Source organism: Phoenix dactylifera, chromosome 4, assembly GCF_051530095.1.
Source record: "Phoenix dactylifera cultivar Ajwa chromosome 4, Ajwa_hap1_PhDact_Kaust_v1.1, whole genome shotgun sequence".
Classification (NCBI taxonomy): Eukaryota; Viridiplantae; Streptophyta; class Magnoliopsida; order Arecales; family Arecaceae; genus Phoenix; species Phoenix dactylifera.
The window spans coordinates 18,196,897-18,206,935 of record NC_143193.1 but is presented as its reverse complement, the minus strand read 5'-3'; the positions used below and the strand labels follow the sequence as shown (position 1 = coordinate 18,206,935).

General features: G+C 40.0%; 1 non-coding gene across 1 annotated transcript; it reads right to left on the bottom strand.

Annotated features, from left to right (window-relative positions):
• Positions 1–829: 829 nt before the first annotated feature.
• LOC149753700 (small nucleolar RNA R71) lies at positions 830–935 on the bottom strand. The gene has a single exon (XR_016409326.1). It is a non-coding gene; the product is annotated as a small nucleolar RNA R71 (small nucleolar RNA).
• Between the last annotated feature and the right edge of the window lie 9,104 nt (positions 936–10,039).

Below are 10,039 nucleotides of genomic sequence, written 5' to 3'. Positions count from 1 at the left end.
CTCCTAGGGACATTCGAGCTCAATAGGACGAAGATCACCGAAAGTTGCACCAATTTCGCTCTGTGGCTTAGTTGATGTCTAGGCAAGCTTTGTCCCTATAAGGGAGACAGTTCATCTGTTCGAGGCAAGTAGGTTTTAAGTGGGACCTTTGCGAACGCATCGTGACCCCTCCACTTACCTGGAAGCTTACCTGGTCAACTCGGTTCATTAGACCGGATTGGAGGCTTAGGTGCCCTCTTCAAACCAGTTAGGAGCTGTCTAGTGGTTTTAGGACAAAGACTAGGATTGATATGCTTTTCTCTTTTATTGCATGCTTGACTGATCGAGTACTAGTGTATGCAAGGGAGTCGTTCTAGAGTACGTGACCTATTACCTTTTGACCCTGAAATAGAATGGACCCTTAGAAATATTCGAGCTGAGATCAGAACAATAGACTCATCCCCATCTCTTGAGATGGCTGAAGAACAACCCAAACTCCTGAGGGAGTACTTTACTCCCACCATTTACACTTCCCCATCTTGCATTCGATAACCTGAAGTAGCAGCTGTACAATACGAAATAAAGTCTAGTGTGATCCAAATGCTCCCATCTTTTTATGGGCTCACCAACGAAGAACCATATAAACACCTAGATGAATTCCTTGAGATTTGCACCACTGTCAAGATTCAGAACTTCACTAATGATGCTCTGAAACTTAGATTATTTCCTTTCTCCCTTAAAGATAGAGCCAAACAATGGCTGAATTCTTTAGAAGCTAACTCGATTCGTTCATGGGATCAAATGCAACAAGAATTCCTTAAAAAATACTTTTCCATAAGAAGAACGAACCAGTTTAGACGTGCCATTACAAGCTTCTCCCAAACTGAGGGAGAAGAATTCCATGAAACTGGGGAGAGATTTCGGGACCTAATCCGTAAATGCCCTCATCATCAAATACCTAAGTGGCAGCTAGTGCAATGTTTCTATGATGGATTGACTGAACGAAACCGTCAGATGATCGATGCTGCATGCGGGGGAACTTTTATGCTTCAAAATGAGCATGAAGCATGGCAATTATTTGAAAATCTTAATAAAAATTTCCTTCACCATGCTTCCTATTCTCGTCAAGCACCCCCGAGTTCTCAAAGAAAAGGGACCATTTGTGAAATAAGTCATTCTATGGACCTGTCTAGCAAGGTAGATGCATTGTCCCATAAGATTGACCAACTGATGATAGGAGGACATGTCGTTAGCTCTTCCCAAGCACAAGTGTGTGCTATCTGTTCTAGCCCATCGCATCCTATTCATGAGTGCCCCTCAGCACCCCAATTCCCCGAACTCATGCAAGAACACATCAATGCTGCCCAAACACAGCCCAAACCAGGTAATGACCCATTTTCCAATACATATAATCCGGGATGGCGGAATCATCCAAATTTTTCTTGGAGGCAACAAGCTTCAAATAATACCCAACCCTACTCCCAAAATTTTCAAAACCCTCAGAATTTTCATCTCTACCGTCCCTCAACTCAATTTCAACACCTTCCTCCTCCAACCCAAAGAAATACACCCTTTGAGGAGAAAGTGTTGACTGCCCTTCAAGGTTTGGAGGCAAACACACAACTATTACACTCTCACACGCAATCAATTGCTAAGCTAGAATCCCAAATGGGTCAACTAGCCAATGCATTAAACAAGCGAGAGGAGGGTAAGCTTCCAAGTCAACCAATGAGTAATCCTAGGGGACAATACGTGGCTCAAGAAACTCAAATAAATCATGAGCAAGCCAATGCTTTGACTACCCTAAGGAGTGGACGTATAATAGATAATAAGGTTGGGGAGGGTAACAATAAGGAAGATGAAGAAGATGAGAGGAATGTATCACATGAAAATCTAAAACCTTCTTTAGCTAGTCTACCATCTGCCACAACCCACATTCCAAAGGCTCCATTCCCTGAAGCACTTAATGCACCCTCTCCCTTTGGCAAGAAGGGAACTTCATTAGAAGAGATGATGGAGGTCTTCAAACAAGTTAAAATCAACCTCCAACTCCTTGATGCCATCAAACAAGTTCCCTCTTATGCCAAATTTCTCAAAGACCTTTGCACCCAAAAGCGGAAATCTAGGACACATGTGCCTAAAAAGGTCCTCCTAACTGAGCAGGTAAGTTCCATTCTCCAACACAACACCCCTCCAAAATTCAAAGATCCTGGCGCTCCCACTATTTCCTGTGTCATAGGAGATAACTCCATTGATTGAGCACTTTTAGATCTAGGGGCAAGTGTGAATCTTCTACCCTATTCAGTCTATGAAAAATTTGGGTTGGGTGAATTGAAACCTACCTCGGTATCTTTACAATTGGCTGATAGATCGGTGAAGATGCCAAGGGGGATGATTGAAGATGTTCTTGTCAAGGTAGACAAATTCTATTTTTCAGTAGATTTTATCGTCCTTGACATGGAACATGTGCCCAACCTAAAAAAATAAATCCCTGTAATTCTTGGTCGTCCCTTTTTAGTGACAGCCAATGCATGTATCAACTGTAGAACTGGGGCAATGGATATATCATTTGGGAACATGAAAATTAAGTTAAATGTATTTCATGCCGCTGACCAACATGTGAGGGAAGACGAGTGTTGCCTAATTGACGAAATGGATGATCTTGTAGAGAAAGCCCTTCCCTATATCTTAGCAGATGACCCCCTAGAGGCATGCTTCGCCCATTTTGACATTGACAATTTTGACATAGACAAGGCCATAGAAGAAGTCAATATCTTACTCGACAATCAATCTCCCATGAGTTTCCTTCCTTGGAAGGTCCGACCTGAACCTCTTCCCCCCATTGCTAGTGCACCACTTTGTCCTTCCATTGATTCTCCTCCTAAACTTGAGTTAAAGCCACTTCCGACAACTCTTAAGTATGCCTTTCTAGGACCAGAAGATACCCTCCCTATAATCATCGCAGCCAACTTATCTACTGAATAGGAGGGTAAACTTTTAAGGGTGCTAGAAGAGAATAAACATGCCATAGGATGGTCTGTAGCCAATTTGAAAGGGGTTGACCCCTCTGTTTGTATGCATCGAATTCATCTCGAAGATGATGCAAAGCCCACCCGAGAAATGCAAAGAAGACTCAATCCTAACATGAAGGAGGTAGTCAAGAAAGAAGTGGTGAAGTTAATAGATGCCGAAATCATTTATCCAATTTCTGATAGTAAGTGGGTGAGTCCGACACAAGTGGTACCCAAGAAATCAGGTATCACTGTGGTTGAAAATACGGAAGGAGAATTGATACAAACACGCACAACCACGGGTTGGCGCGTGTGTATTGACTACAGAAAACTTAATTCGATGACTAGGAAAGACCATTTTCCTCTACCTTTCATAGATCAAATTTTGGAACGGTTGGCTGGTCAAGGTTTCTACTGCTTCTTAGATGGTTATTCTGGATATAATCAAGTATCTGTTTACCCGGACGATCAAGAGAAAACCACTTTTACTTGCCCATTTGGGACATTTGCATATAGGAGGATGCCTTTTGGACTATGCAATGCACCCGCAACTTTTCAACGATGCATGATGGCCATTTTTTCAGATATGGTGAAAAACTTTCTAGAAGTGTTCATTGATGATTTCTCAGTTTTTGGCCTATCTTTTGACGATTGTCTGAACAATTTGACCTTAGTTTTGAAAAGATGTGAGGAGACCAACCTAGTATTAAGTTGGAAAAAGAGCCATTTCATGGTTCAAGAAGGCATAGTTTTAGGACACGTCATGTCCAAGAGGGGAATTGAAGTAGATAAAGCCAAAGTCGATCTTATTTCCAATCTCCCTCCACCCAAAACTGTGAAACAAATCCGATCATTCCTTAGCCATGCTGGCTTCTACCGTCGCTTCATTCAGGATTTCAGTAAAATTTCCAAACCCTTGTGCAATCTTCTTGCCAAGGACACTCCCTTTGTCTTTAATGAAGCATGCAAAGAGGCATTTGAAAATCTTCGCTCGAAATTGACCACTGCACCTATCATACGGCCTCCTAATTGGACCCTTCCATTTGAACTGATGTGTGACGCATCTGACTATGCCATTGGGGCAGTTTTAGGGCAACGGCTAGATAAGGTACCTCATGTCATCTACTACGCTAGTAAAGCACTCTCAGATGCACAATTGAACTACACCACCACTGAGAAAGAATTGCTAGCTGTAGTATTCGTGCTAGACAAGTTTCGATCTTACCTATTAGGATCCAAGGTTACCGTATTCACTGATCATGCTGCCCTTCGACACCTTCTTGCAAAGAAGGATACCAAACCCCGTCTGATTCGATGGATTATTTTACTACAAGAATTTGATCTAGAAATTTGTGACAAGAAAGGAACTGCAAATGTCGTAGCAGACCACTTATCTAGGATTCTTCTTGAGCCCTCTAAGAATACCTCACCCTTACATGATGCTTTCCCAGATGAACAATTATTTGGGGTACAAGGAATGAAAACGCCATGGTTTGCAAACATAATAAATTACCTTGCCATAGGACGAATTCCTGATGATTGGTCAACTCAAGACAAGAACCGATTCTTTTCACAAGTAAAGTTCTATTATTGGGATAATCCCGATCTATTCAAGTATTGTCCCAATCAAGTAATCCATCGATGTATCCCCGAATGCGAATTTCAAAGTATTCTTTCATTTTGCCATTCACAAGCTTGTGGGGGACATTTTGGGGGTAGAAAAACTGCAGCAAAAGTTTTACAGAGTGGATTTTATTGGCCCACACTTTTCAAAGATGCCCATAACTTTTTCCAAACTTGTGAACGGTGCCAACGGATGGGTACCATCTTCCGTAGAGATATGATGCCTCTCAATCCTATTTTAATTGTAGAAATCTTTGATGTATGGGGTATTGACTTTATGGGCCCTTTTCCACCATCCTTTGGTTTCGAATATATTCTTGTAGGGGTTGATTATGTTTCAAAATGGGTAGAAGCTGTCGCCACTAAAACTAATGACCACAAGGTTGTGATTAAATTTTTACATGAAAACATCTTTTGTCGTTTTGGCACACCCCGAGCCATCATCAGTGATGGGGGATCTCATTTTTGCAATCGGTCTTTCGAGGTTTTGGCTCGCAAATATAACATCACCCACAAAGTTGCTACCCCATACCATCCCCAAACGAGTGGACAAGTCGAGGTATCCAATAGGGAGTTAAAACACATCTTAGAAAAAACGGTACGTCCCGATAGGAAAGATTGGTCTCAAAGGATAAATGATGCACTCTGGGCCTATCGTACTGCCTACAAAACTCCTATTGGCATGTCTCCCTACTGATTAATTTTTGGAAAAGCTTGTCACTTACCGGTAGAACTTGAACATAGTGCTTTCTGGGCTATCAAAAAGTTTAACTTAGACATGGCAGTAGCTGGTCCTCACCGAAAACTCCAACTAAGTGAACTTGAAGAATTGCGCAATGAGGCTTATGAAAATGCTAAAATTTATAAAGCAAGGACTAAGGCTTTTCATGATAAAAATATTAACCGTAAGTCCTTCGAACCTGGTCAAAAGGTTTGGCTATTCAATTCAAAGTTGCGACTCTTCCCGGGTAAACTTCGCTCTAGGTGGGATGGACCATTCATAGTAAAAAAGGTCTTTCCTTATGGTGCAGTAGAGATCCAACACCTCAATGGTGAACATGTTTTAAAAGTCAATGGCCAAAGGTTAAAACCTTATGTGGACTGTGTTACCGATGGGCAATTGATTGAATCCCTTAATTTGACGAACCCTGTTTATCAAAATCATTAAGGATGCACTGTGTCTGGCTGAAGACAATAAACTTAGCGCTTGTTGGGAGGCAACCTAATTCTCTTAGATTTTTTTTAACATTGAGGACAATGTTAGGTTTAGGTTTGGGGGTATTTTTAAGTATTTTTTTTATTTTTTGTTTTGTTTGCATCTCTTGCATTCGTTTTCACTTCATAATGTCAGGTTTATCAAAAGAAATAAAAATATAAAAATATAAAAATATCTTTTAAAAAAAATTGTGTTCATTTTTACAATTTTTTTTTAAAAAAATTAAATATATATATATATTTTACCTAATTTCTATACATGAATGCGAGAATGATAAATACACAAGGTATATAAAATCTAAAAAGCCCAATGACTAGTCGGAAGTAATATAAATTTAAGTTCTTTTTATTAAGTCTCTCTTAGGGAGTTGTAAGCTAATTAATACTTTGAAATTTCACTACACACTGGCCGACCCTTCAAAGGTCTAGGCTCGACAATATATTGATAGTATAGTAGCAACCTTGGATCCTGATGAATCATACTTATCTAATTCAAAAAAAAAAAATCATCAATAAAAAGGATTTAGTCAGGAACATCGAAAAGGGCTACCTATTGTCAAAGGTCAGGTGGGCTTGTGATGAGGACTCTGAGCATAAGTCCGTAGGGGGGTTTTGATGCCCGACACCTTGTGCCAACTGGTGTGAGAGTTGTCGACTGATTGCTCGTTACACGGAGAAATCACCACAAGAGTAAAAGTGCACAATTTATACATCTTTTATTTTAAAAAAAAAACTTTGTATTGACCTTGTAAAAGACAATAGTGTGAAAGCCGTCGTTGTAGAAATTCGAGTAAACTGGAATATTACAGATAAAGCCCGTGAGGTACTAAAGTAAACATCCACAACTCTCAAAATCCTGCAGATAAGATGATTTTGAATCAGTGAGTAGGTCCTTTCGACCAATCCTTGGAAACTACTAGTATTAGCAATATTTTGGAGATCCGAACCCTTAGCTTGTGTACGGTCCAGATTTCACTGAGCACTCCAGTATAAATAAGTCTTACAACTTCCTAACGGAAACTTAATGACCTCAACTTGAATTGCATTTTGACCTAGGATTTGGGCTGACTTAGTAAATAAAACCGTGTGTGCTTTGAAACTCTTATCATTTATGTATCTTAAATTAGATTTTAATAATAATAATAAAAAAGAGAGTTTTTGAAATTCTTTACTAGTATGCATTTGGAATTTGATTTTCACTTCATAGATCAATCGATCTAAAAAATAAAAAAAAAAAGATTATAATAACAATAATAATAAATGATTTATTTAAGTTTGTGGGTATCTTCACTGAAAAACCTCACCAGACTATAACTCGTCCACTAGGATAACCTAGGGGTTTAAAGCCATGTTACATATGGTAAATGTAACCGCGATGCCTGCGAAAGTGAGTTAGAATTCTTCTTTTCTAGTTTTATTTTGCTCGAGGACTAGCAAAACATAGGTTTGGGGGTGTGATAAGTGCTTAATAATCTATAATTTAGTTATCTTTCCATAGCACTTATCAATGTTCTTAAACTGATAAATACGTATTTTACCATGAAATTGAATGATCATTGAAATAAATTTAAAATATGGTAAAAAGCAAATAATTCTTTTCTTAAATCAGACTCTGAACTTGTCTCTCTCTTGTTTGCAATCTTTCATGAAAATTACAGAAAAACATATAAGGAGGAGATTGTGTTGACCCGGTTTGGTAACCTGATAGAATTGTAGTCAAGCTAAGGTTATAATTAAATGGGTTTTGGTCCTGATTCGATCGAAAGTTATAATTAATTTTGTATGGGACAGAGGATTGATTAACTCTTTTTATTAGGTCATGGTCCTGTTTTTAGTCTTGTCTGATCGAGTTCGATCTGAAGCAGCTTAGCAAGAATTAAATTTAAATGACAATGGGCTCAAGGACAAGTCAACCATCATGACCCACCTCAAACCTAAAGTCAATTTCCAACCAATTCCTTATCTGCCTTCATATAAAATTTATAAATTTAAAACAAAAAAAAGGGAAATAATGAATATAATAAAATAAATAAAAATAATTCCGGGGAGAATCACTTATTTACTGTTCATATGAACAGTGTCCCGTAAAAATACTGTTCATATGAACAGTGAGAAATAATATAATAATAATAAAAAAAATTTATTAAAACTGTTTCACTCTTTATCTCCTTCCTCTCGTTATCCTTCCCGTGATCCCACCTCACAGAGCGCCCCCCTGCCCGTTCCAGCCACGCGTCAAAGCCGACGCTCCAATCCTCCACGCGGTGCAGCCGGCGACCAGATCCTCTGCCTCTTCATCCGCCTGCATCCCCGCCTTCGCACAGCTGCCGTTCCGGGCGTCCGACAAGCTACGCATGCTCCCAGCGTATCACGCGATGAACTAGGCCACCTTCCGTAAACCCAGCTATCTCCTAGATCTCCTCTCATCCCGCGGTGCAGCCGGCGACCAGATCCCCCCCAGCTCCATTCCGCTGATCCCGCGACCCTTCATCCTCTTCGTCCGCGATCTGCCTTCCGGCATCACGCCCCGGAATCAGCCGGCCGTGATCTCTTCTTCCTTCCCGAACGAGCACTCCGGACAGCTATAAAAGGAGGAGGGGGCTCGGTTCAACAGAAAAATAGGGGAGACCCCCTATTTCGGTGAAAAGAAGAAGAAAGCCGAGAGGGAGAGAAAAAGAAATAAAAAAAAAGAGAAAGGAGGGGGAAAGAGAATATTTTGTGATATTTTGGGAAGAATGAGAGGGGAAGACTTTCACTTGAAGATGGGAGGTCGTCCGAAAGCCATGCGCGGCTAAACGTCTAGTCTAGGGCTGGATGAAGCCCTAGCAATGTATCAGGGCATTGTAGTTCTTATTTTTTTTATTATTTTGGAGCTTGTTTAAATTCTTATTTTCAATGAAATATTCCTTTATGATATTTAAACTTTGAGCATGCTAGTTACTAATCATGTTTGCTAAAGTAGTCTAAGATGATTTATGCCTAGGAAGATGAAGTGTGCTGCATCCTAGATTAGCATACTTAGGTAGACACTTCATGCTACACCGAAGATGGATCTTCCTAACACTCTTTATGCTTTTATTTTAAAAGGCTTGTAGCCAATTTGCATGCCTCTCCAAAAGATAAAAAATAAGATGTTGCCCAGTAGATACAACCCAAGAGAGGGGGGTGAATTGGGTCTTTTAAAACTTTTAAGCTACTTCTAACACTTTTCAATTAATTATGCTAAGTTGTATAGTTGCACAGTGGAATTTAAACTTAGCAATACGTTGATTTATCGAATGAGACTTGATTAAGTAAATTGAATATGTTTGCAACTAAAGGATGCGCGGATAAGAGTTAAGCAGGCAATTTATCTAGGTAAGTAAGTGAGCAAGATAGACAATGACAAAAAGCATCACAAACACAACAAACATATAGTGGTTCGGTGCACCCCAGCACCTACATCCACTCCCCAAGACCTCTTGGGAATTTCACTATAATCCTACAGATTACAGCCGGTTGTTTTACAAGCTCACTACCCAACTTGTTGTTTTGCGAGATCACAACGAACTCGGTCGGTTTTCACAGGCTCACCGACTAGAACCAACCGATTGTTTTCACGGGCTCACAATCCAACCCAGTTGGTTTTCCCAAAGGCTCACCAACCACAACCTTACACCGTTGGTTTTTCCCTTTGGCTCACCAACAAACCTTAACCCCTTGATTCAATCCCTTGATTGAATCAAGTTACAAGATATTAAAACAAAGGTTTAAAACAAATCAAAGCTTCTTAAACAAGCAAATATAACAATATAAACAAATAGGTAAAGAGAAGCCCTCAAACAAGTTGTGTAGATGAGGAAACTCGGCTTCTTCTTTACTTGACCCTCTTCTAATTTCACACGAGGTAGAGGATCACTGAGGCAGCACACAGTTGGAGAGGAAGCTTTGGGATTCACTCGGATGCTCTTCTTCTCTCTATTTTTCTTTGAATGGCCCTTTTGTGCTTTTGGGAGATTTTTCTTGTAATCTCTTTGAAATCTCTTCCCTAATATTTTCTCCCACTTCCATACTATCTCCCCTAGCTCTCCTCTTGATTTTATAGCTTTACATGTTGTGGAACCAGAAATCTAGCCGTTAGAGACAAAAATAGAGCCGTTGTCCACAGTCTGCAACTCATGACAAAGTTCCCGTTGGGATCGGAGTCGACTCGCGCGATCTGGAGTCGACTC